Source organism: Lepidochelys kempii, chromosome 12, assembly GCF_965140285.1.
Source record: "Lepidochelys kempii isolate rLepKem1 chromosome 12, rLepKem1.hap1, whole genome shotgun sequence".
NCBI lineage: Eukaryota > Metazoa > Chordata > Testudines > Cheloniidae > Lepidochelys > Lepidochelys kempii.
Genome location: NC_136391.1, coordinates 39,308,678 through 39,331,908, shown reverse-complemented (window position 1 = coordinate 39,331,908; position 23,231 = coordinate 39,308,678). Strand labels below are relative to the sequence as shown.

Sequence of the window (23,231 nt, the reverse complement as noted above, 5' to 3'; positions counted from 1 at the left end):
GATCAAGCATACTGCCATGAAATCTAAATAGATTTTAAGACGGAAAAAAGCTACAACAAGTCTCAGAATTTGAAACACCAGATCCTGGCTGATTATTATGGAATTTGGGATCTCAGCTCTGAAATGGGACAGGAAGGGTGTTACAGGCAACATGGGTTAGTAGTTAGAGCCCAGGGTAGGAAACCAGGAACTCTGGAATTCCAATCCTTGCTACTGATTTGCTGTGTTGGCTTGGGCACGTTGCTTAGCTTGGGTTTCTCAGTTTACTCATCTGTTAAAAACAGGACCAAGAGAGGCTTAATTTTCTCCCACTTTTGTTTTTGTGCCTTCTTCCAGCAGCCCCCCCTGTCCTGCATGGATCGCTGTCACCCCCAGTCAGCCCAGTTTACCACTGAGATTATGGTAAAGACACATTTTAGCCCTAGCAGTAGCTTCTAGTGTTTCTCAGCACACACAGCTTCCTCAAATGACCAACTTTGTGATTTTATTAAGAAATTAAAAGATCAATAATAACATAGCTAATTTCTTCCTGCTAATTGCAGCTCTGGGCAGTTAAGTACATTATGGGGCAGATTTCAAATAAATTGTGCCTTTAAAAACATTTAAAGGTTGATGCTGAACTCAAATGTCAGCCACAAATTGTTACTTTCTATAAGAACAGTTCTATGACCATTTTAATGATCTAACTGCCTTCGAAATTACCCTTTCCAGCACATGCATGGCAATTTACTTACAATTTGTTACATCTCACATAAAAGGTCAACATTAACAAGCCTGGAGAAATGTACAAACTGTCAAGCAAAGATGAGTTAGGGGAATTTATTTGTTTTCTGACCTACTGCAAATACGTTGTTTAAAAAGAGGATGCAGATTAGGGGATGTGAAGGGACTGGGAGAAAATGTGCTTGTGCTCATTTGATCAATTTAGCTGCTGAGTATAAACGTTCACCTCTGCTGGCTGTTACTAAAACTACAACAGGGACACAGTCTAGTCCTGGTACATCTCTCTCCTCTGTTGAGCTCCACTAAGAAGTGACGGAAGGGGACAAATGTGTATAAAACCAGTGCTATCTTTAATGATCACATCCACAAAGGCGACTGTTCATGTTAGTTCATTACATATTTCCTGCTTCCCAGCAACAGCATTGCAAGTTTCCCCATACCGATCCTCAGCAACAGGCCTCAGACCTCCTCTGTTGGGTCATTTCTAAAGCTACTTTGATGAGGCAGCGCACATGGGAAGCTTGCACTGCCTGCTGTTACGTGGATACGCAGAGGGCGCTCAGTTCAGCCAGCTGGTCAATCTCCATGGCCATCACTCTGCCTCAGTTCACCAGTACAATAGAAAAACTACGCCAAGACGAAGGAATGCTGTGATTATTATGCTACAAGCAACTATGTGGAAATCAAGAAAACCCACCGTAAGAATCACAAGGTGGAACTAGAACCAGGAAAAAAGTGGGGAGATAAAAATGGTGTGACAATTTTTTATACTAACATGGGGACAGCAGTGGCCACCATTCTCCTTGTAGGCCACTAACTGTTGTTCTTTCAGTGAAAGGAAGGCTAGTGAAAATCCCAGCCCAATTTTTATTCCAAGAAGTTTAGACTGACAGCATTTACCACCTTACCACAGCAATCAATCAGTCCTGCCCTGGCTGGCGTGGAGATGCCTAGGCCCCAGAAGACACACTTGTCTCTGAGGTCTCAGATTCCCCAAACAGGTCCAGAGGACTGGAGGGAAAGCAAGCGAGGAAGCTGTGTTAACACCACAACAGCTTTATTTGGAGCACTATTTCAGAAGTATGATAGGACAGGAAGAGACGCATTGTGACTGCCTGAGAGCCTTGCTGATATAGTGAAGGTGAACTAAACAAATCTGTTCAAAGAAAAGGAATAACTCTGACCTACAAAATTGGCCCCACTTATACCGGGTTAAAGGCAAATTTGTGAGAAATACAAATGGAATTTTTTTTTTTGAGAACTACCAATCCACATATAATGCTACAGGACTTATAACCTAGAGTTACGTGGCAATAAACCAATTAATAAACACTACCTTCAATTGACAGCACTTCAAAACCACTTTATAATTTATGGGTGGGGCCACCTCTGTTTAAGGTTGCCTGACTTTTTCCAATAGAAAACCCTGTTTTCAGTTGCCTGTAACTTTGCCAAACTTTAACCTGAATCAGTTCCTTAACCAGGCTGGGTTTTTTTTTTCTTCTGAAAGTTTCATCTAAAACATTTCAGTTGTTTCTGAGAATGGGATTATAGAAAAATGTTGGTTTCACTCAAGTTAAAAAAATGCCTTCATGCATTGGATCTGGGATTTTAAATTTGGCAGACAAGGTTGTACCTTTTGCTGTCCTCATGAAAATTCACCTACATTTGGCCACGTTATAAGCCTTTGAAAAAAATCTAGTTCACATATGCTCAGTTGAGACTTGCTAGACTTTGGTAGCTAAATTCTCCTAAGATTCTGCCTTTACTGAGCATTCTGCATCCCTTCACAGATTCTACATGTGACTGGACTGTGCGTGTGTTATCCCCACAGACCAACTGAACGTGTTCCTTCGCAAGGCTGCAGGAGCTGAGCAGGACCTTCCCTGCAATTGCACCTCCCTTGCTGCCAACGGTCGTGACACCAGAACTGAAAGCAGGGAGACTGTCTCTCCTGTGCTTTCAAAGCCTCTGCTTTCCTCCCTCCACGCCACGCAACATAAAGGAGGAAACCGGCTGACCTGACTGCAGAAGGGTGAAGTCAAAAGTGTGACACTAATGTAGGGTCCCCAATTTGAGATGCCAAGGGTCTGCCTATTCAGAGCAGAGCTCCCAGTGACCTTAGCTGCAACTGTGAGTGCTCAGCATTTCCGCAACTTTGACCCTAAGTGTCTCTTGTTGGGTACCCAGAAAACGAGGAACACACAATGGCTACTTATGGAAACTTTGGTTTAAGTGAGTTGCCTATCACATAGGAATTCTGTGGCAGAGACAGTGATAGAATCCAATTCGCTACAGTGACATTCTTCTTTTCCTGCAATCCCCTGCCTCATTCACTATACATGTTCCAGATCTGTGACACAGGAGGCAGGGGTGCTAAAGACAAAAAGCCTCATTCACTACACAGTTCTGATTCATCCCCAGAGCGGGCCCATCCTGTGCACACTGAATGAGGCAGATATCCTGAGGAAAGAAAACAGAATGTGATCATAAAAGACTTGACTTTAGCAAAGCTTTTGACATGGTCTCCCACAGTATTCTTGTCAGCAAGTTAAAGAAGTATGGGCTGGATGAATGCACTATAAGGTGGGTAGAAAGTTGGCTAGATTGTCGGGCTCAACGGGTAGTGATCAATGGCTCCATGTCTAGTTGGCAGCCGGTGTCAAGTGGAGTGCCCCAGGGGTCGGTCCTGGGGCCGGTTTTGTTCAATATCTTCATAAATGATCTGGAGGATGGTATGGATTGCACTCTCAGCAAATTTGCGGATGATACTAAACTGGAGGAGTGGTAGATACGCTGGAGGGCAGGGATAGGATACAGAGGGACCTAGACAAATTGGAGGATTGGGCCAAAAAAAATCTGATGAGGTTCAATAAGGATAAGTGCAGGGTCCTGCACTTAGGACGGAAGAACCCAATGCACAGCTACAGACTAGGGACCGAATGGCTAGGCAGCAGTTCTGCAGAAAAGGACCTAGGGGTGACAGTGGACAAGAAGCTGGATATGAGTCAGCAGTGTACCCTTGTTGCCAAGAAGGCCAATGGCATTTTGGGATGTATAAGTAGGGGCATAGCGAGCAGATCGAGGGACGTGACCGTTCCCCTCTGTTCGACATTGGTGAGGCCTCATCTGGAGTACTGTGTCCAGTTTTGGGCCCCACACTACAAGAAGGATGTGGATAAATTGGAGAGAGTCCAGTGAAGGGCAACAAAAATGATTAGGGGTCTGGAACACATGACTTATGAGGAGAGGCTGAGGGAACTGGGATTGTTTAGGCTGCAGAAGAGAAGAATGAGGGGGGATTTGATAGCTGCTTTCAACTACCTGAGAGGTGGTTCCAGAGAGGATGGTTCTAGACTATTCTCAGTGGTAGAAGAGGACAGGACAAAGAGTAATGGTCTCAAGTTGCAGTGGGGGAGGTTTAGGTTGGATATTAGGAAAAACTTTTTCACTAGGAGGGCGGTGAAACACTGGAATGCGTTACCTAGGGAGGTGATAGAATCTCCTTCCTTAGAAGTTGACAAAGCCCTGGCTGGGATGATTTAATTGGGGATTGGTCCTGCTTTGAGCAGGGGGTTGGACTAGATGACCTCCTGAGGTCCCTTCCAACCCTGATATTCTATGATTCTATGACTATAAAAGACTAACATAATGCAGATGCATGATGTGGCAAAATGAAGGTTGCACAGACAACCTGAGTTCTGGCATTTCCTAACTTTTGAGTGTTTGACTTTGCAAACTCAGTTTGTTTTAATGTAGGTTTTTGGATGTAAATATGAACTAATCCTCATGCCATCACTGCCAGGTATTTAAGTTATCCTCATTTTTACAGTACATAAATTGGATCTGCTTACTGAGGAGAGGTGAAAAGGGCAGCCTGTTCATATTTATCCCTCTTCGGGTTATGTTAAAATAAACTTGTACCAAACCAAAGACCAATAAAAATGTTCTTAGAAGAACCCAAAAAACAAAACACATTTTAACAGGTTTTTTTAAATACAAAAGTATTCTTCTGCACTTTTGCAAGTTAAACAAGACAGCATTGGAGCTATGCATGAGAAATTTCACAATGAAATTTGGAAATGGAAACAAATGCAATAAAAAACAGCTTAACTAATTAAGAGATTTTAAAAATTATTTCCATTTTTATCAGTCAAAGTACTGTTCATAATATAAGAATGTTATTTTTTGAAACATAATTTTTAACCTGAGAAGCACTCTTTGACTTGCCCAAGGCAAAGAGCCTAGATGAGAACTCAGGAATTCCAAGCTTCTGGTCCTGTGCTCAAGACTATGTTCAACTTCTATTGTCTGGAAAAGTAACATTGTCGAAGGAGAGACAAGGCAGGTGCAGTAATATCTTCTATTGGACCAACTTCTGTTGGTGACAGAGACATGCTTTCGAGCTTACAAGAGTTCAATTTGTCCCTCTCACCAACAAAAGTTGGTCCAATAAAATATATTACCTCATCCACCTTGTCTCTCTAATATCCTGGGACCTGAATACAACGCTGAATATTGTTGTAAATTTTGATGCAAGAGACTATCTACCACAAGGGCAAGGATACCTGGATGGTAAGATAGATCAGAATACCCAAGGGGACTGTGTGTGACTTCATGGTTAGGTTATTATGGTGCCTGAGGAGTTTACACTTAATAAATGGTTGGGGAAAACTGAGTATAGAATTCTCATCCAATTTGGGGTTTGTGACCCACTTCTTAACAGACTGCCCTGAGGTTAGTACTCACGTTCTTGAGTTACTGCAGCACAGTTTGACAAGTACACTGAACAGAGGGGCTGGATTCTAACTAACACTGTTGCCCTCATTGTGTGGAGTTAACAAGTGTATAAGGGAAATAGTTTAGACAGAAATATATATGGGAAACAGTTCAGAGAGAAAATAAAAGCAATGGAATTTAAGGTAGCTTAGTATTCTGGGCTCAGGGCCCTTGCCAATGCCTTTTACAAGAAATAGTGCTAAATTCTGTCCTCTCTTGCTCTATGTATATCTCAGTGAAATCAACAGGAGCTGTGCACATGACCCTAAGGGCAGAATTTATCCAGTTTTAACAAAGATGTTTTAAATAGCTGGAGATGTATGTTTCTTATTTGGACAAGCAGTCTTAAAATAGGTGTTAATCAAAATCTGTCGCTAGAGCTCTCTTTCTGCAGAAGGAAAATTCCACTATTTGAGCGTATTGGACAGAAACTGGTTAAAAGGCACAACTATTTAAGTAGTATGTTCAATTAAATCTACAGATAGTTAAGCTCTGCCTACAATAGCAAACTGACCAGTTGCTGAAAACAATCTGTTAGCAGTAAGTCCACTGAACTGGTGCTGAAAACAGTAACTTGTTATCATCAGGTCTGAAGAATGCTTCTTTCTGTAACCATGCTGAAAATGATTTTGTCCTAGATACACTAAAATCTATTTATGCAAAGATTTGAAAAATCCAGTCTCCCAGGACTAATAGAAAAGCTTTCTTGGGCAAATGTCATCAATTTCCACAAAACCTAAGCTTTCATTGAAAAGAAAAAAAAAGGGGGGGGGGTTAACCATCATGATTGAAAAGAAAATCGTCCAAACATGAACAAAGTATGAGCCCATGAAGTAATTCCTCCCTCAGCTCCAGCATCTCTGCAACTGCTCAGGCTCTCTGAACTACAGCAAAGTGGAAACTGATTAGAGTATTGTCAATTTCAATATTGCAATTCCATGAGCCATCAGAGCAACAGGTCAATTTCATTTTGGGGACTTCAGAGAGCTCTGAGCAACAGAGGCAGGCCCTGGAGAAAAGGACACCTTATAACACAGAAGTTGAGTGAGAAACAATTAGAAGACACCCCTCCTCAGTACAGCTAGGAGGTTGTGGGAGAGGTAGCCCCCTGGCTGCTGAAACAATTGTTAGGGTTCTCCTTTAGTTTACCTCTCCCATAACCTTGTAGCTGCTACTATTAGACCATGCAAAGCTTTTCTAGTATCTGTAATCTGTGGAATTCCCACTTTAAACTATTGGCACATTAGTCTAACTACAGAGAATAAATGAATTTTTTTAGCTTAACAAGTACATTATTCATTAATAATTCGGTTTCAGAGTTAAACTGCATTAAAATAAGTTGAGTGAGATGGTTGTTAAGGGTTTGTTTACACTAGGAAAAGATCTTAACCTCTTTCCACACTCTGGACAAACCCTATAAAGATCAGGAGAAAGAATTCACACATTTGCCCTAGTTCATGCTACTGCTGGAATAGTGCTAGTAACAATTGTTTTTTGAAACAGTTGAACCACTGCTGACAGATTTGTCTGAAAATCAAGTCAGTGAGCAACTGCAGCACAATTCTGAGGAAAAAACCCTGTCCACACTGCTCAGGGAACTCAACCGAGAAACTAGAGTTTTGAAATATAGCTGCTGCTAACATGGCTACAGCTATACCATGGAGAGGCTTTAGTGTTACTGTTTCACTGTCCAGATGAAACAACCCAACAGGGCATAGATATCTATATTGCAAAGACTACCTTTCTAAACAAAAGGGTTAGAGCATCTAATTTATGAGTTCAATAACACAACACCTATATTCCTAATATGCAAAACTCATTCTAAAACAAATCCACATATGCAATGTCACTAGAAGCGACAAGAGAAAAACAAGTTTAGCTGTAAAACATTATGCATTAAAAGCATAGAGAGCAGCATCTGGATTTCCAGAGTGCATGTTTTCCAGACAGCCCTGAAGGGTTTTCATCAGTAAAATTTTTCCTGTTGCCTCTCTTAAGGGCACTTTGCATCTATCCACAATTCTGAACAAACTGTCCAGTTTAAATAATCCATCATCTCCCCATATATTTACCAGTGGGCATACTAGCTCAGACCCTCACCTTCTCCAGATACCACCTGCACCTAGCCACTTGGGGCAGCTCACGGTACAGTTGGGGTTCTCAACCAGGAGTCCGGGGCTCCCTGGGAAGAAGAGGCGGGGGGCAAGCAGGTTTCGGGGGGGCCACCAAGCAGGGCCCGCATTAGACTTGCTGGGGGCCAGGGTAGAAAGCCAAAGCCCCACGGTATGGAGCTCAAGCCCGGAGCCCTGCCACCCAAGGCTAAAGCCAACGCCTGAGCTATGTAGTTTTTCGGGGCTGCAGGCAAATATCCTGCCTGCTACCTCTTAACTCTGGCCCTGGCTTTTTTTCTGCAGAAAACCAGTGACTGTGGCACAGGGGGGCTGTGGAGTTTTTACAGCACGTTGGGGCAGGCTGGGGGTGTGTGTGTGGGGGGGTGGGTGGGTTCAGAGAGAAAAAAGTTGAGAACCCCGGACATGCAGCACAGCCCTGCCCTGCCACTGCCCACCCACGGTGAGAGCTGCCTGCGACCCCACCCTAGGCCGGCCCTGCTGCAGCCCCCCAATGCCCCATCCCTCTCCACCCCGCAGGCCCCCGCTTCTCCACACAGCTTCCTCCCTTCGACCCCGGCCTGGGCAGGGGGGCCAGATCCGCTCCGCTGTCCCTCGCCCGTGCGGGAGGAGGGCCCCCCCCATTGCCGCCCGGCTCCCAGCCCGGGGGGCAGAGCCCCCCTGCGGCCCCCACCTCAGGGTCAGGCTCCCCCCAGCCCCTCCGGCGCCCCCGCCATCCCCACGTGGGGCCAGGCCCTCGCCCCGCCCTCCATCCTGGGAGTCGGGCCCGCCCCGCGCCGAGGGCCCAGCCCCTCCCGCGGCCCGGGGCCGGAGCCCGGCGCGGCCCCCCCAGGCGCCCGGCTCCCTGGGGCCCCCCCCGGCGGCTAGGCCGCCCCGCGGCTTCTCACCTGGGCGGGGGCGGGCGGCTCGCGCGGGGCGGGGGCGGGGGGGCGGCAGCGCCTCGGAGGCGGGTGGGGGAGGCGGCTCCGGCTCTCAGCGCGGGCGGCGCGGGACGGGGCCTCTACTCGCGGCGGCGGCGCAGGGCGGCCATTGTGTGACATCATCGGAACGCGACAGCCTCCCGGAGCGGGGCCGCCCCGCCCGCACCCGGCCGGCCTTAAAGGGCCAGCGGCACCAGGCCGCGGGGGGCTGTGTGCGTCGCAAGCTGGGGGGGTATGTGTGGAGGGGGGTGTCAGGCTGTGTGTTTATGTGCTGGGAGGCAGGCAGTGTGTGTGTGTGTGTGTAGCAGGCTGGGGGGGGCGGGCAGTGTGTGTGTGTGTGTAGCAGGCTGGGGGGGACGGGCAGTGTGTGTGTGTGTGTGTAGCAGGCTGGGGGGGACGGGCAGTGTGTGTGTGTGTGTGTAGCAGGCTGGGGGGGCGGGCAGTGTGTGTGTGTGTGTAGCAGGCTGGGGGGGACGGGCAGTGTGTGTGTGTGTAGCAGGCTGGGGGGCGGGCAGTGTGTGTGTGTAGCAGGCTGGGGGGGCGGGCAGTGTGTGTGTGTGTAGCAGGCTGGGGGGGCGGGCAGTGTGTGTGTGTGTGTAGCAGGCTGGGGGGGCGGGCAGTGTGTGTGTGTGTGTGTAGCAGGCTGGGGGGGCGGGCAGTGTTTGTGTGTGTAGCAGGCTGGGGGGGGCGGGCAGTGTGTGTGTGTGTAGCAGGCTGGGGGGGCGGGCAGTGTGTGTGTGTGTGTGTAGCAGGCTGGGGGGGCGGGCAGTGTGTGTGTGTGTGTAGCAGGCTGGGGGGGAGGGGCAGTGTGTGTGTGTGTGTGTGTGTAGCAGGCTGGGGGGGAGGGGCAGTGTGTGTGTGTGTAGCAGGCTGGGGGGGAGGGGCAGTGTGTGTGTGTAGCAGGCTGGGGGGGCGGGCAGTGTGTGTGTGTGTAGCAGGCTGGGGGGGCGGGCAGTGTGTGTGTGTGTGTAGCAGGCGGGGGTCGGGCAGTGTGTGTGTGTGTGTAGCAGGCTGGGGGGGCGGGCAGTGTGTGTGTGTGTGTGTAGCAGGCTGGGGGGGTGGGCAGTGTGTGTGTGTGTAGCAGGCTGGGGGGGACGGGCAGTGTGTGTGTGTGTGTGTGTAGCAGGCTGGGGGGACGGGCAGTGTGTGTGTGTAGCAGGTTGGGGGGGCGGGCAGTGTGTGTGTGTGTGTAGCAGGTTGGGGGGGCGGGCAGTGTGTGTGTGTGTGTAGCAGGCTGGGGGGGGCGGGCTGTGTGTGTGTGTGTGTGTAGCAGGCTGGGGGGCGGGCAGTGTGTGTGTGTGTGTGTAGCAGGCTGGGGGGACGGGCAGTGTGTGTGTGTGTGTAGGAGGCTGGGGGGGGCGGGCAGTGTGTGTGTGTGTGTAGGAGGCTGGGGGGGGCGGGCAGTGTGTGTGTAGCAGGCGGGGGGGGGTGGGCAGTGTGTGTATGAGCCATTCATTCGCTCACAGAGTGACACAACACACACGATGGTGCCCTGCATCCAGCTCTATTGCCAGAGAGCTCAGTGCTACACAACACCGCCCTGATCCCCCTACCAGGCACTGAAAGGCGAGGCAAGGCAATGCAGCACACCACAACGCATAGGGGTCAATGCAACAATGAAACCCAATGCTTATACAGCACAACGGCAGGTGCCAGGCGCACACAGACTGTAGGCCCAGAGCAGAAGTCTGTGTGTATATTGTCTTTCAAGAATGTTAAAGTTAAAACAAAACAAAAACCAAAAAGCAACCCATGGAAATGCAGAGTTAAAGTTAAATGCAGTTATCAAGCAAAGAACCCAAATCACCTTAACTCTGCCTCTGTCACGATAGCCCTAGGAAAGCCGGAAAGGCAGTTGGCATCATCTTATCATAAGACAGGGCTTCATTCTGTTAGGGATCACAAACCCAAGAATGTCTCACTGACAGTTGTGTAGTGGTGGGCCTGCTTTCCAGTCAGGCACACCATGGAAACAAGGATTTTACAAATTCCTGAGTAGACAAGGTAATCACACGCCTCCCCACCCCCGTTCATCATTAAAGTCCTGAATGTGCCAGGTGATCAGTTTATGCTTAGCACCTCACAGAATCTGGCCTTATGATTCCACGTGGCCACCAATTCTCTGTGGATTGTTAGACCCAGAGCTAGCATATTGCAGTATCCTTGTGTTTGAAAAGAGAGAAGGTACGTGTGGTGTTAAAGCAGCACATGGTAGTGGAGACATGCACGCACTAAGTTATAAAAGCAATGTGCTGGGGCATATTTTCTATATGCTGTGTGCAAAGAGGGAAAGATGGCAGGATACCATCTGTAGGGGGCGGAGTTAACACAGGTACAGCAAATGCCTGTATTTACAGATGGGAAAACTGAAGGAGACAGAGGTTAAGAAACTTGGATAGGCCACCCAGCGGGTCAGTGACATGGCCAGGGATAAAACCCAGCTCACCTGACTCCCTGCCCCGGCTCTAACCGTTGGCAAATTCTCCCACCAGTGATTGAGAATAGCCGAGGGGGCTGTAGCTCAGGACTGGGATGTGTGGTTTGGGATGCCCGGAACTGGAATTTGAGGTGATGCTGCATGTCAGGTCTTGGGTGAGATTTCTGACACTTTTACCATGGCTTTACTCACACTCTCCATCTCCCCTGATGGAACTCCAGCCTGGGGCGACGCTTAGATCCAAGAAACCCAGCTATGAGAGACTGCAGCAGGATGTGGTAGGTCAGGGCCCTTCTGAGTTTATTAACCCATTGGCTAGTTACCGGGTTGTCCTGAGACCACACCAGCTCAGTCCCTTGGTGCTATCTTATTGTTATGCACAGTGTCAAGGACTGCCTGTCACTGTGTGTTTATTTTAAAAGTGTTCCCTGTAAAGCTGAGAACTCAAATTTCACCCTTGAGAAGGATCAGATCCGAGTGGGAATGGATGGATAGATGGCGTGAAGAGTGATGCACCCAAAGGCAGGGAATGTGGCACAGGAGGGTGTTTTCCCTTGGTGCCTGCAACAGGATCCTCTCCACCTTTATCTTCTTTGATACAAAAGAAAGTCAAACTCCATAATCCAGATCCAAAGACTCCCAGTCTTGGGGTTAGGCATCTCCTGATCCAGATCTGATCATTGGTGTCCAGGCTCAACTCTGTGTGAGGCCTTGTTGACGCTGGGGGCTGAATCCAAATAGAGCTGTGCCAGTTTACATCAGCAGAGAATTTGGCCCTGAGGTTTTGCCCATCAGGTAGCTGCATTGGGAAAACCCTTAGTGCAGACACGGTTTATGCCACTGCAACTTATGTCAACATGAGGGGTTTGCACTGGTGTAGCTATCCCGGGGGCCGAAACCCCTGTGTAGAAGAGGCCTGGTAGAGGAACAGAATCTCTTGGTTTGGTTCACTGTGAGCTGTTCAGTTCTTCTGCCTCTGTTCACATTGAATTTTTGCAAAGTGGCCCCTGAAGAGTTTGACGATAAAGCCCTCGGGTGCCGCTCTGTTCGGAAGTGCCGGTGGTTCGTGGTTAGTGCACCATTTACGACTGGAGTTTCCCATAGAGGAACAGCCGGCAGTGTTTTGTTTCAGGGGAAACAGCCTGGGTTTTGTTTCCCTTATTCCACCTTCTACGACGTATGCTCTGGTCTGGCCATTCTCCGTCCTTGTTACAGCATCCCAGAGGTCTGAGGAGCTCCGGGACAGGCCTGGATGTTCGGGTGGTATTTAAAGGGCAGTCAGGGTCTGTAATTTACAAGCCAACAGAAATTGATTAGACATTAATATTTTTTACTGAGCTTAATTCTGAGCATTAGAAGACTCTCTGCACTGAGACACTGACCGGCACCCACAGTACCAGGGGTGAGAATCACAGAAAAGGCCTGGTTTGCTCCAGTGGGCCCAATTCATCCTTGCTCTGAGATTTCTCTGTGCCGGCTCTGCCTGTGAAAAGGGCCATAAAGCAGGTGTGAACCTGCAGGGATAATTACCAGCACAGGGAACCTCTTCCCCCTCTCACAAGCCCCCCTCACACGTGCTATGCCAGGGAAGATCAGGAGGAGTGGGGGGCCCGTCAGGGAAAGAGGAGGTGTAGTTGGGGGGTCCCTTCACCTTCGCTGTTCCTCAGCTTGAGGGATTTTCCAACCAGTGCTGAGCGCTGGGCTGGTCCCTGACAGCACCACCTCCCTTCCAGCCCGAGGGGTGGATCTAGGCCTCAGGGAGTCAATATCCTCAGCCTCGCTCTTTCTAATTGGGCCTTTTAGGGTTAGCCTGTGGCTTCCCTTTGCAAAATTAAGGTCTCTCTTTCCAGGCGGAGGAACTTGACGCCGGAAGACTCTGTCAAGGATTCTACAAGCAACAGCCCCATGATTTGCTTGGGCCCACGGGATCACCCCAAGAAAATCCAACCCGTGGTGCAGACGGGACACAGACTCTGAGCTGCTCTGGGCTCCCCTAAGACTCAGCTCTGATATTCCATATGCCAGCCTCCACCCCTGCGAATACAGAACGCTGACCCCCTTGCCAGGGTGTCTTTGGATTTCTACCAGCATGGGGGTTCCTGGGAATGGCTTTGAATCAGTGCATCTCTCTGCCCCAGCCAGCCCTGGGCCCCCCACAGGGCAGCCTTTCTGCTGCTAGGCATGTGAAGGACCTAAGCGTGGATCTCTCTCCCTTCGACTGGGTCTTTCTTCCTTCCAGCTGCAGGTGGCAACACCGTGCTCAGGTGAAGGTGTGTTTTGCGCATGGATCTGGCTGCTGGGGACTCCAACAAGGCACTGGAGCAGCTGAGTCCGTCTTCTAATGCAGCTTCTAAAATGCACCCTGGGGCATGGTGCCATGCTCCTCTGCTGACCCTGTGAGCCTGCCACCAGGTGCAGTCAGGACCCTTGATGAGACGGGAGGCCAAGGACTATTACATGAGGAACCTCATGGCTCTGCATCTGTCCCAGGCATGGTGCACGTACCAAGCCCACTGAACTGGGTGGACAGTTGAGAAGCCATGCAGCGGGCAGGTGGGGGGCTGCCCCAGGGGCGGGAGACAATGGGTTTAGGGTGGCACCTGGATGAGCTACTCTCTGAGAAACGGGGAGAAGAAATGGCAAGTAAGACCCGGCCTTCTGCATTTCACCGAAGGCTGGGGTGTGAGGTTTGGAAGGGCAGCTAGTTACCCAGGCTCTTTGAGAACTGGCCTGGGAGGAGTGGGGGGGTGGGGCATGACTCCACGCTAACAGGCAGGGGAAGGAGAGTGTCAGACATTGAGGCAAATTGATACTGTTTGCAACATGGCATCTTTAAGTAGGGAGATCAAAGACAGGTGAAAACTCCATCCCCAACCCCAGCCATCTGCCCCCCACCCCCATCCACCCACCATCCCCTCACCTCCACCCAGCCATCTACCCCTACCCCCATCATCCCCTCACCTCCACCCAGCCATCTACCCCTACCCCCATCATCCCCTCACCTCCACCCAGCCATCTACCCCTACCCCCATCATCCCCTCACCTCCACCCAGCCATCTACCCCTACCCCCATCATCCCCTCGCCTCCACCCAGCCATCTACCCCTACCCCCATCATCCCCTCACCTCCACCCAGCCATCTACCCCTACCCCCATCATCCCCTCACCTCCACCCAGCCATCTACCCCTACCCCCATCATCCCCTCGCCTCCACCCAGCCATCTACCCCTACCCCCATCATCCCCTCGCCTCCACCCAGCCATCTACCCCTACCCCCATCATCCCCTCACCTCCACCCAGCCATCTACCCCTACCCCCATCATCCCCTCGCCTCCACCCAGCCATCTACCCCTACCCCCATCATCCCCTCACCTCCACCCAGCCATCTACCCCTACCCCCATCATCCCCTCGCCTCCACCCAGCCATCTACCCCTACCCCCATCATCCCCTCGCCTCCACCCAGCCATCTACCCCTACCCCCATCATCCCCTCGCCTCCACCCAGCCATCTACCCCTACCCCCATCATCCCCTCGCCTCCACCCAGCCATCTACCCCTACCCCCATCATCCCCTCACCTCCACCCAGCCATCTACCCCTACCCCCATCATCCCCTCACCTCCACCCAGCCATCTACCCCTACCCCCATCATCCCCTCACCTCCACCCAGCCATCTACCCCTACCCCCATCATCCCCTCGCCTCCACCCAGCCATCTACCCCTACCCCCATCATCCCCTCGCCTCCACCCAGCCATCTACCCCTACCCCCATCATCCCCTCGCCTCCACCCAGCCATCTACCCCTACCCCCATCATCCCCTCGCCTCCACCCAGCCATCTACCCCTACCCCCATCATCCCCTCGCCTCCACCCAGCCATCTACCCCTACCCCCATCATCCCCTCGCCTCCACCCAGCCATCTACCCCTACCCCCATCATCCCCTCGCCTCCACCCAGCCATCTACCCCTACCCCCATCATCCCCTCGCCTCCACCCAGCCATCTACCCCTACCCCCATCATCCCCTCACCTCCACCCAGCCATCTACCCCTACCCCCATCATCCCCTCGCCTCCACCCAGCCATCTACCCCTACCCCCATCATCCCCTCGCCTCCACCCAGCCATCTACCCCTACCCCCATCATCCCCTCGCCTCCACCCAGCCATCTACCCCTACCCCCATCATCCCCTCGCCTCCACCCAGCCATCTACCCCTACCCCCATCATCCCCTCACCTCCACCCAGCCATCTACCCCTACCCCCATCATCCCCTCACCTCCACCCAGCCATCTACCCCTACCCCCATCATCCCCTCGCCTCCACCCAGCCATCTACCCCTACCCCCATCATCCCCTCGCCTCCACCCAGCCATCTACCCCTACCCCCATCATCCCCTCGCCTCCACCCAGCCATCTACCCCTACCCCCATCATCCCCTCGCCTCCACCCAGCCATCTACCCCTACCCCCATCATCCCCTCGCCTCCACCCAGCCGTCTACCCCTACCCCCATCATCCCCTCGCCTCCACCCAGCCATCTACCCCTACCCCCATCATCCCCTCGCCTCCACCCAGCTGTCTACCCCCCACACCTATCCACCCATCCACTCACTCACCTGTACTTCCGACAGGCGGAGCCCTGAGCGGATACAATAATGTGTATTGACACCCTATCCGTGATACGCAGGTACCCATGGATTTGCAGGGCTCTACTTACTGAGGCCGGGGTGCAGCTCTGAGGCACCCTCCCGCTGAAGCCCCGTCAGGGAGAGTCACGCGTGCAGCTGTGGGGATCCACGCGGAGTCATGGACCCTCCACTTGCTCTCAGCTGGGTGGGGACCCTGGGGAGTGGGGACACAGCTGGGGGCTGCTCTCTGCCTCCCCCCTGCACGCATTGCAGGCAGCTGGAGGGTCCACTGCAGCTCCCCAGCTGGGCTCCGTGCTGGCCTGGCAGGGGGAAGGGGGGTGATCTGTGAAGCTGGCTGGGAACTGCTCAGGCCCCCTTGCCCTGGGCAGGTGGAGGGTCCACAGTGGCTCCTCACAGCTGCCCGCCTGGCTCTTACCATGGCCAGGCTGCGGCTCTGAGCCACCCTCCCCACCAACCTGTGCCCCTGCTCCCCAGCCCCTGCACCAGTGTCCCTGTCCCCCAGATCTTCTGCCCAGGGCAGGTGGAGGGACCCAGGCTCCCCACAGCTGCCAGCGCAGCTCTCCCCAACACGGCTCCAGTGGGGGTCGGAAGCGGTTCGGAGCTGCAGCCCGGCCATGGTAAGAGCAGGGCGGGAGCTGAGGGGAGCCACAGAGGACCCTCCACCTGCCCTGGGTGGGGGGCCTGAGCAGTCCCTGGCCCCTGTCCTTACCTCCCTGGCCCTCCGTCCAGGGCAGGTGGAGAGTCTGTGCCCTGGTTCCTCAGAGTTGCCCATGCGGCTCTTACCGTCAGAGCCCTGGGTACAAAATTTGTATCCGCACCCACTCTGCTCTCCATAGAAATGGTCCATGGATACTCGCACCCGTGCATGTGGCAATCAATGAATATAAAGTGGATACCCGCATTTGCAGGGCTCTACTCACAGGAAGGGATCCCTCTGCAGCAGAGCCGAATGGAAGGGGCTGGGTTCTGCTCCTGTTTCACTGCATTTACATTTTCTAATGAAGGGGCGAACAAGCTGTGAAGCTGCTAATTACAGCTGGGCTGGCCACACACAGGCCTGGAGGCCTCAACCACCAGGCAAGGGGTAAAGCTGCAGGGAAGGGAGGAGCTCTGGCCTGCAGAAGCCCCTGGGTCTGACTGGGGATGCCCCCTTCCCTTACCCTGGAGTGCAGCACAAGCCAGCTGAGACCTAACACTTGTGTCTGCCTGCGTTTCCCCAACAGCTGCCCCTGCCTTCGTGTTGGCACCTGTAAGCACAGCCAGCTGGGTACAAGTCGTGAAAGAGGAGCCCGACTGCACTGTGTTCGGGGATGTGCAGGACGAGGTACCTGGCAGCTGGGGCCCTGCTGTGGCTGCCCAGAGAGGCATCAAACCCCAGAAATGTTGGGGCCAGAAGCTCAGTGGAAATGGCATATGGGAGCCCGACAGCCAGGCACCTGCAGAGGAAACAAAGAAGGGAGCCCTGCGCTCGCTATGGCGACCCTGAGCTTGATTCTCTGAGCTTTCCTGGCCCCGTTCAGCTGCCCCTCCGCACTGGCCTTGGTCAGCTGGGAATTCCTCAACCAGGCTGCATTTGCCATCCTGTTGCTCACTGCCTGGCTTCTCAGGTCTCTCTGACGTTCCTCTCATGCTTCCCTGGCACCGACTAACTCAAATCACTTGGTGTCTTTGGGACATTTTCCTGGCTCCCGGATCCCTCCCCTGGCCAGATCACTAATGAACCTATTAACCACCATGAGACCTAGCCTGGAACCTGGAGGCCGTGCTGGTAACTCCTTTGCCCAGGTGAAAAGGGACCATTTAACCCTGCTCTTTGCTGTCTGTCTCCCAGCCCATTTGAGACATGACAATACTTTGCCTCTCACCCAGTGACAGCTTAGTTTCCTTAGCAGACCTTCCTCGACCGAATCCCATCTCTTTCTGCTCCCAACTCCTGGCTATCCGCACTCATTTGTCTGCCCCCTGAAGTGGCATCACTTTCACTATAGAGGGATGGTACAACCCCCTGGCGTGGACTCATTTATACCAGCATGGCTTGTTCCTGTAAGGGTAGGGTTACTAATAGAAGGCTCTTCTGTATGGCTAGAACTGCATCCACATTAGGGGCTGCTGTGATTGCACTATTTGGGTAAATCATGCTCCCTGTGCCCAGAATAGGCCCAGTTTTGCACCAGGTTGGCTAACGCAGGTTCTATCCCAGCGGTTCTCAGCCAGTGCGCATGTGGCCCAGCTGTGTGCTAAAAAAAAAAATTCAAATTTTGGGGCGCTGGTCAGGCAGGGGGCGGGGCTGGCTGAGGGGAAGAGAGAGTAAGGCAGCCTGCAGGAGCGCTCCTGCCAGAAAGGGGGTGGTGAGTGTGCATGGGGGCGGGAGTGTGGGTGCGGGGAGGCTCTGGGTTCTAGAGTTTTGCTAGGGTGCGGCAGCACCTCCAGGTTTTAGGTGGGGCTGCTATCCAGGGGTTGGGTCTGGCTGCCCAGCCCCGTCCGGTGGGGTCCTGGGGTCTGGTGTCTGGCCCTGCTGCAGGGTCCAAGGTCCAGCTGCCCCGTCCCACGTGGGGGTCTGGGTGCCGGCTACCCAGCCCAGCACCCAGGCTCTGCTCCTGGCCCAGCTCTGGGCAGGGGCACTAGGCATAGGGGATTGTTGAGGGGTTTGGGGGGGCGCTGCGGTTCTCAGCCTGCGGCCCACAATAATAAACAGGTTGAGACCCACTGCTCTATGCACATCCCACAGTTCATACGTTCTCCCCACCACACAGACCCTGGTATGTATCCAATCTGCCACAAGAGGGAGCTCCAACCCCATCCAAAGGGGAGGCATTTGCCAGGCTTTCAGGGAACAGGGCAGCGTATCTCCGCTCCCCGGAGTGGCTCCTGTGTGCCAGGCCACGCTGCGGGCGTCTGGAAGGGCCGGTCACACTCAGTCCTGATGGTTCGGGAGAAGTCAGAGGCCAGTTCGGTAACAGAGCAGCAGCCCAGTGCCTGGTCTCCAGCCCAACTCGAGGCCCACTTGTTATTGGGTACGTCTACACTGCTCTAAGAGACCCATGGCACGGCCCTGGCTGGCCCGACTCAGCCGACTCGGGCTGTGGGGCTAAAACTGGTTTGAGCTCAGGCTAGAGCCGGGGCACAGAGACCCCAGGAAGGGGCAGGGAGGGTGGTCTCTGAATCTCCTGGGCTCTGACACTCATGCTGCATAGACTTACCCCTTCTGAGCGCTGTCTGGGGCATCTCCCAGCCATTCCATGGTGGTCTGGAGGGGAACCCAGCCCCTCCCTCTACTCTGGGTTGTAGGTGCTAGAACTAGGGGTTCTGGGGGTGTTGCCACGCCCCCCCCCAGCTTGAAGTGGCCTCCATCACATACCGGGGTTACAGTTTGGTTCAATGGCTCTCGGCACCCTCAGGATACACATTGCTCCAGCGCCCCTGCCCTGGGTTCCTGCCCAGGGCCCCTGTAGCAGGTGATGAAGGTCTGTTTCTTCAGACCTCCTGCTTCTTCCCTGGGCTATGTCCTACTGCAGCCTGCCTCAGGCCTTCTTTCCCAGGACCCTGCGAGGCCTTGGAGGAAAGGTACCAAAGGAAAAGCACAACACAAAAATAGTCCAAACTTGTCCCTGGCCTCCTCCCCTTGGGAGATACCTGATGAGCCATGGCCCAGTGCAGTGTCTCAGGGTTCACAGGACCCCCAGGCAGCCCCATCCCCTGCAGCACTCCTGGCTGGGTGGGTGCTAAAGTGGAGGGGTCTGTTCACCTCCCAACCTGGGCCCTACTGAATTTAGCGCCTCCCTTTCAAGGCTCCACCTTTAAGACTGGCATGCCTAGCAGGTGTGGCAGGGCGGGGCTGCCAGAGCCCAAAGCTGTTTTAACCTTTCCTTGCCTGGCAGGGGGTTTGAACACCCCGTCGCAGTCACCCTGTGTGGAAAGCCCAGCCTGGCCCAACGCGGCATGCCTGGCCCCTGGAGCACAGCAATGCCCTGTGCAAAGCTGAGGCCCATAGAGCACAGTGTCTCCTTGCACAGAGCATATGGACTGTATAGCGCAGTGCGGCCCTCCATGCAGCGTACAGACCATATAGCACCACACGGTGCTCCCCGGAGTGCAGTCATCAGACAGGTCAGTCATCAGGTTCGGGGTGCCCTAGGATTTTTAAACTATCCCTGTCCTGGGGCAATCCAAAGGCTAAACATTGGCTCTGAGTTTCCACCTACATGTTTATGGATCCCAGGCTGTCACCACAGGCAGGAAGGATGTTTAGCATCCATGATATATATGTATATGCATGGGGGAAGGGGGAGGTAGAGAAAAACTCTCCAGGAGGCAGGGAAATCTCCCCAACTGTCCGTGCAGGCAGGGGTGGGCTCCTGAGAGTCCTGCTTCTGGCACATCACTAGACAGATCCTTGGGCTGTTCCACCATGTCAGTTTCCACTTTCTAGCCAGTGCGACTGCTGTATGTAAAGTAGTTTTCGGCGCTGCTCAGGCACCCATCCAGCAAAGCACAGGCCCAGGGCCTTCCTTGAACTGTTTTATTCAGCTCTGGACTCACCGTGGCCCTGCATTCTCCAGGAGAGTAGGCAGCGCTGGCTCCACTTTGGCTGCAATTCCCCTTTCGACTGCTTGGTTAGCATGGGGAGGGCGGGCAACTGCTGCAAAGCTGACGGGCCTGATCCACAAGGGGCCTGATCCTCGGCTGGTGTGAACTGGTGGAGTTCCAGCGAAGTCAATGCTGAGTCACACCAGCTGAGGATCTGGCCACTTGTCTCCTTAAACATCTTGAGGCAGATCTGGCTCTCCCCAGGGGACTGGGCAGAGCCAGGATGGGCCCATTCGGAACTGTGCATGTATGTGACACTGTACGAACAGTGATCACTGGCTGGGAGTGAGCAGGCCCTGCGACCTGGGGGAATCACGCCACCCCACCTCCCCCACCTCACTCCCTGCAGTGCTGGGGTGATGAGCATTAAACCCCTTGGATGTCCTCAGTGGCAGTGGCTGGAGAAGGGCAAAGGGTGCTGAGAAACGATGTCTGGATGAGGCTCCCTCGTGTTGTCTAGAGCCAGGGGGCACGTGCACAATGCCATTGGGAATATTCGCTCCCATTGTGAACCGAATCAGTTTCCACTGGGTTCTTGCATCCTCATGGGACAAAGTGGGAAGGTGCTCCTTGCCATCCCAGTGGGGGGTGAGCTTGTTCCCAAGGAGAGCCCAGCTCCCTGCCTAGCCCATGGCTGATCTGGGAGGGGCTATGCAATCAAAGTGGGGGGTGCTGTGCCAGCTGGTCTCTGGAGAAAGGTGGGCCTTCTCCCTCTCTGCTTGCTGGGAGCTGGAGGAGTTCCCAGGAGGTGAGTTCCTTTGCTCCTGGCCCTGGGCAAAGGGAGTCAGACTGACCCAGAGTTTGGGACTTTATCTGCTCCCTAGCTTACCTCACCTTCTGGCCTATCCCACCCCACAGCCTCCTGACAGGAACATGGGTGGGAATAGTGAGTCTCCCAGAGAACTTTCAGGGAAGGGGACTTCTGAATCCCCAGCCATGATGATCACAGCAGAACCCTGCTTTGAAAAGTGGCACTCTCCCCTGCTGGGATCAGAACCAGCCACACGTGTGAGCTGTGCGTAGCGTTAGGCCCAACCGACACAACTGGCATTCCCGACACCCAGTCCAGGTGGCATGCTGCCCCTGGCCGTGCCAACGCTGGGGCTGTGTAAGTGAACTGGCAAATCATCTTCCCCAGCAAACACATTAAGGAACATCGTGATCTTCTGCTCACCAGCGGCCCGAGAGACGCAGCAAAATCCTTGAATGAATGATGTGTTGTGAATCATCCACCTTGCTCTGCCTCCCACTCTCTCCACTCCGCTCCTGGCTGGAACCGCTCTCCTGTTCTCAGACAGCTGCATGCAACAGAGAAATGGGTCTGATCCTTTCCTCCCACTCTGTGGGCTCCGGAGAGTCTAACATGCACCATGCTGAGCTTTATATCAGTCAGCAAACAAACAGCAACTCAGCCTTCCAGGCCTCCTGTCTTTGGCTTCATCGGGTGCCCTTTGGCCCCATCATTGTTCAGTCACACAGCAGCTTGAGTTCTTAGCCACATACAGAGGAGCAACGACAGAGTGAAATCACTGATTGTTCCCCTCTGCTTCCAGGGGAGGAGAATCCCCGCCTAGGAAAGGATGTCCAGAGCTGTAGAACGTGTGGCCTGGCCTCTCTAGGGCTCAGTTCCCCGGGGATGGGGTCGCGAGACACCACTGTGAAGGCCTTATCCAGAGAAAGGGGAAAGGAAGTGTCCATAACTCGCTGATCAAGCCAGATTACCAATGGGCCTGGATGGTGAGATCCTTGTTCTTGTCCCAACACTGATTTCTCTTGAATTAGTTGAAACAGGCCATTGTTCAATGTCCCACGGCTCAACTGGCTGGATCCCCACCCAGTGCTCACAGCACCAGGAATACAGACGACAAGGGGGCACTTGAATTTCCTGAGCATTCTGCAACCATGAGCTAATTAACTAATCCCCCACCTGACTGCCACCTGAGGTAGGGAAGCACCAACACCCCCATTGTACAGATGGAGACACTGAGGTACAGAGTGAGCTTACGGGGCTTGCCCAAGGAGAACATCTCTGGCTAGGGAGGGGGGATGCTGAGAGTGTCACTGTTGGAGCTGGGTCACCCCCCCCTTTAGGGCATGGCCATGCCCAATCCATCCCATGCTGCCATTCCACCGTGGGCTGTGAAAGTTACCCCAGATACTGGCCTCGGACCTGCAAAGCCTCTGTCCTGATACAGGGCTCCCTGGCCCACCTGCCACCAGCTGAGATTCCTTGGTGCTTCTGCCGTTTGCTAGCAGCCAGTGTCCTAGTCAAACAAACACCCACTGAGCCAGGTTCCCCCTAACTAGCACAGGGGCTGGAGACCCAGTGGCTGCAGCAAAGCCCTCTGTTCCCCCATGAGGAGTGACACCTGTGCCCTGCCTTTCATAGAATCATAGAATATCAGGGTTGGAAGGGACCTCAGGAGGTCATCTAGTCCAACCCCCTGCTCAAAGCAGGACCAATCCCCAATTTTTGCCCCAGATCCCAAATGGCTCCCTCAAGGATTGAACTCACAACCCTGGGTTTAGCAGGCCAATGCTCAAACCACTGAGCTATCCCTCCCTTGAGAGCTCCAATGGGGAGGGCAGATTCCATTACCCCTGGGGGGCATCCTAGGGTCCCCACTGGTGGAGACTGGCTGGGGATGAGCTTCAGCCATTGGCCATCACCCCTCCCCAGCCAGAGACATTCTCCTCATTCCACGCTGCAGGAGGGCCCCTGGCAGAGAGAGAGGCTCTCTGGGGTGGCCCTTACCCGGCCTGAAGCCCTGATTGACTCCACTGGAAACCAGGGGTGCAATCGGCTGGTGGAGAGACCCCGTTTCCCATGCAAAGCATAAGAACGGCCATCCTGGGTCAGACCAAAGGTCCATCCAGCTCTGTCCTGACTTCAGACAGTGGCGAGTGCCAGGTGCCCCCAGGGAATGGACACAACAGGGAATCATCAAGTTCTGCCTTTACTCTCTCAGTCCCTGTTGGGCCCCTCACCACGGTAGCTCAGCATTGCCCTGT

The 23,231-nt window shown here is 53.3% G+C and overlaps 1 protein-coding gene across 1 annotated transcript in view; it reads right to left on the bottom strand.

Moving 5' to 3' along the window:
- The window catches only part of ZC3H18 (zinc finger CCCH-type containing 18), a 60,324-nt gene extending 51,637 nt beyond the window's left edge, over positions 1-8,687 (bottom strand). Inside the window, exon 1 of the mRNA XM_073308178.1 lies at positions 8,519-8,687. The gene's annotated coding sequence lies outside the window, so the exon portion shown is untranslated. The remainder of the gene's footprint in view (positions 1-8,518) is intronic.
- Between the last annotated feature and the right edge of the window lie 14,544 nt (positions 8,688-23,231).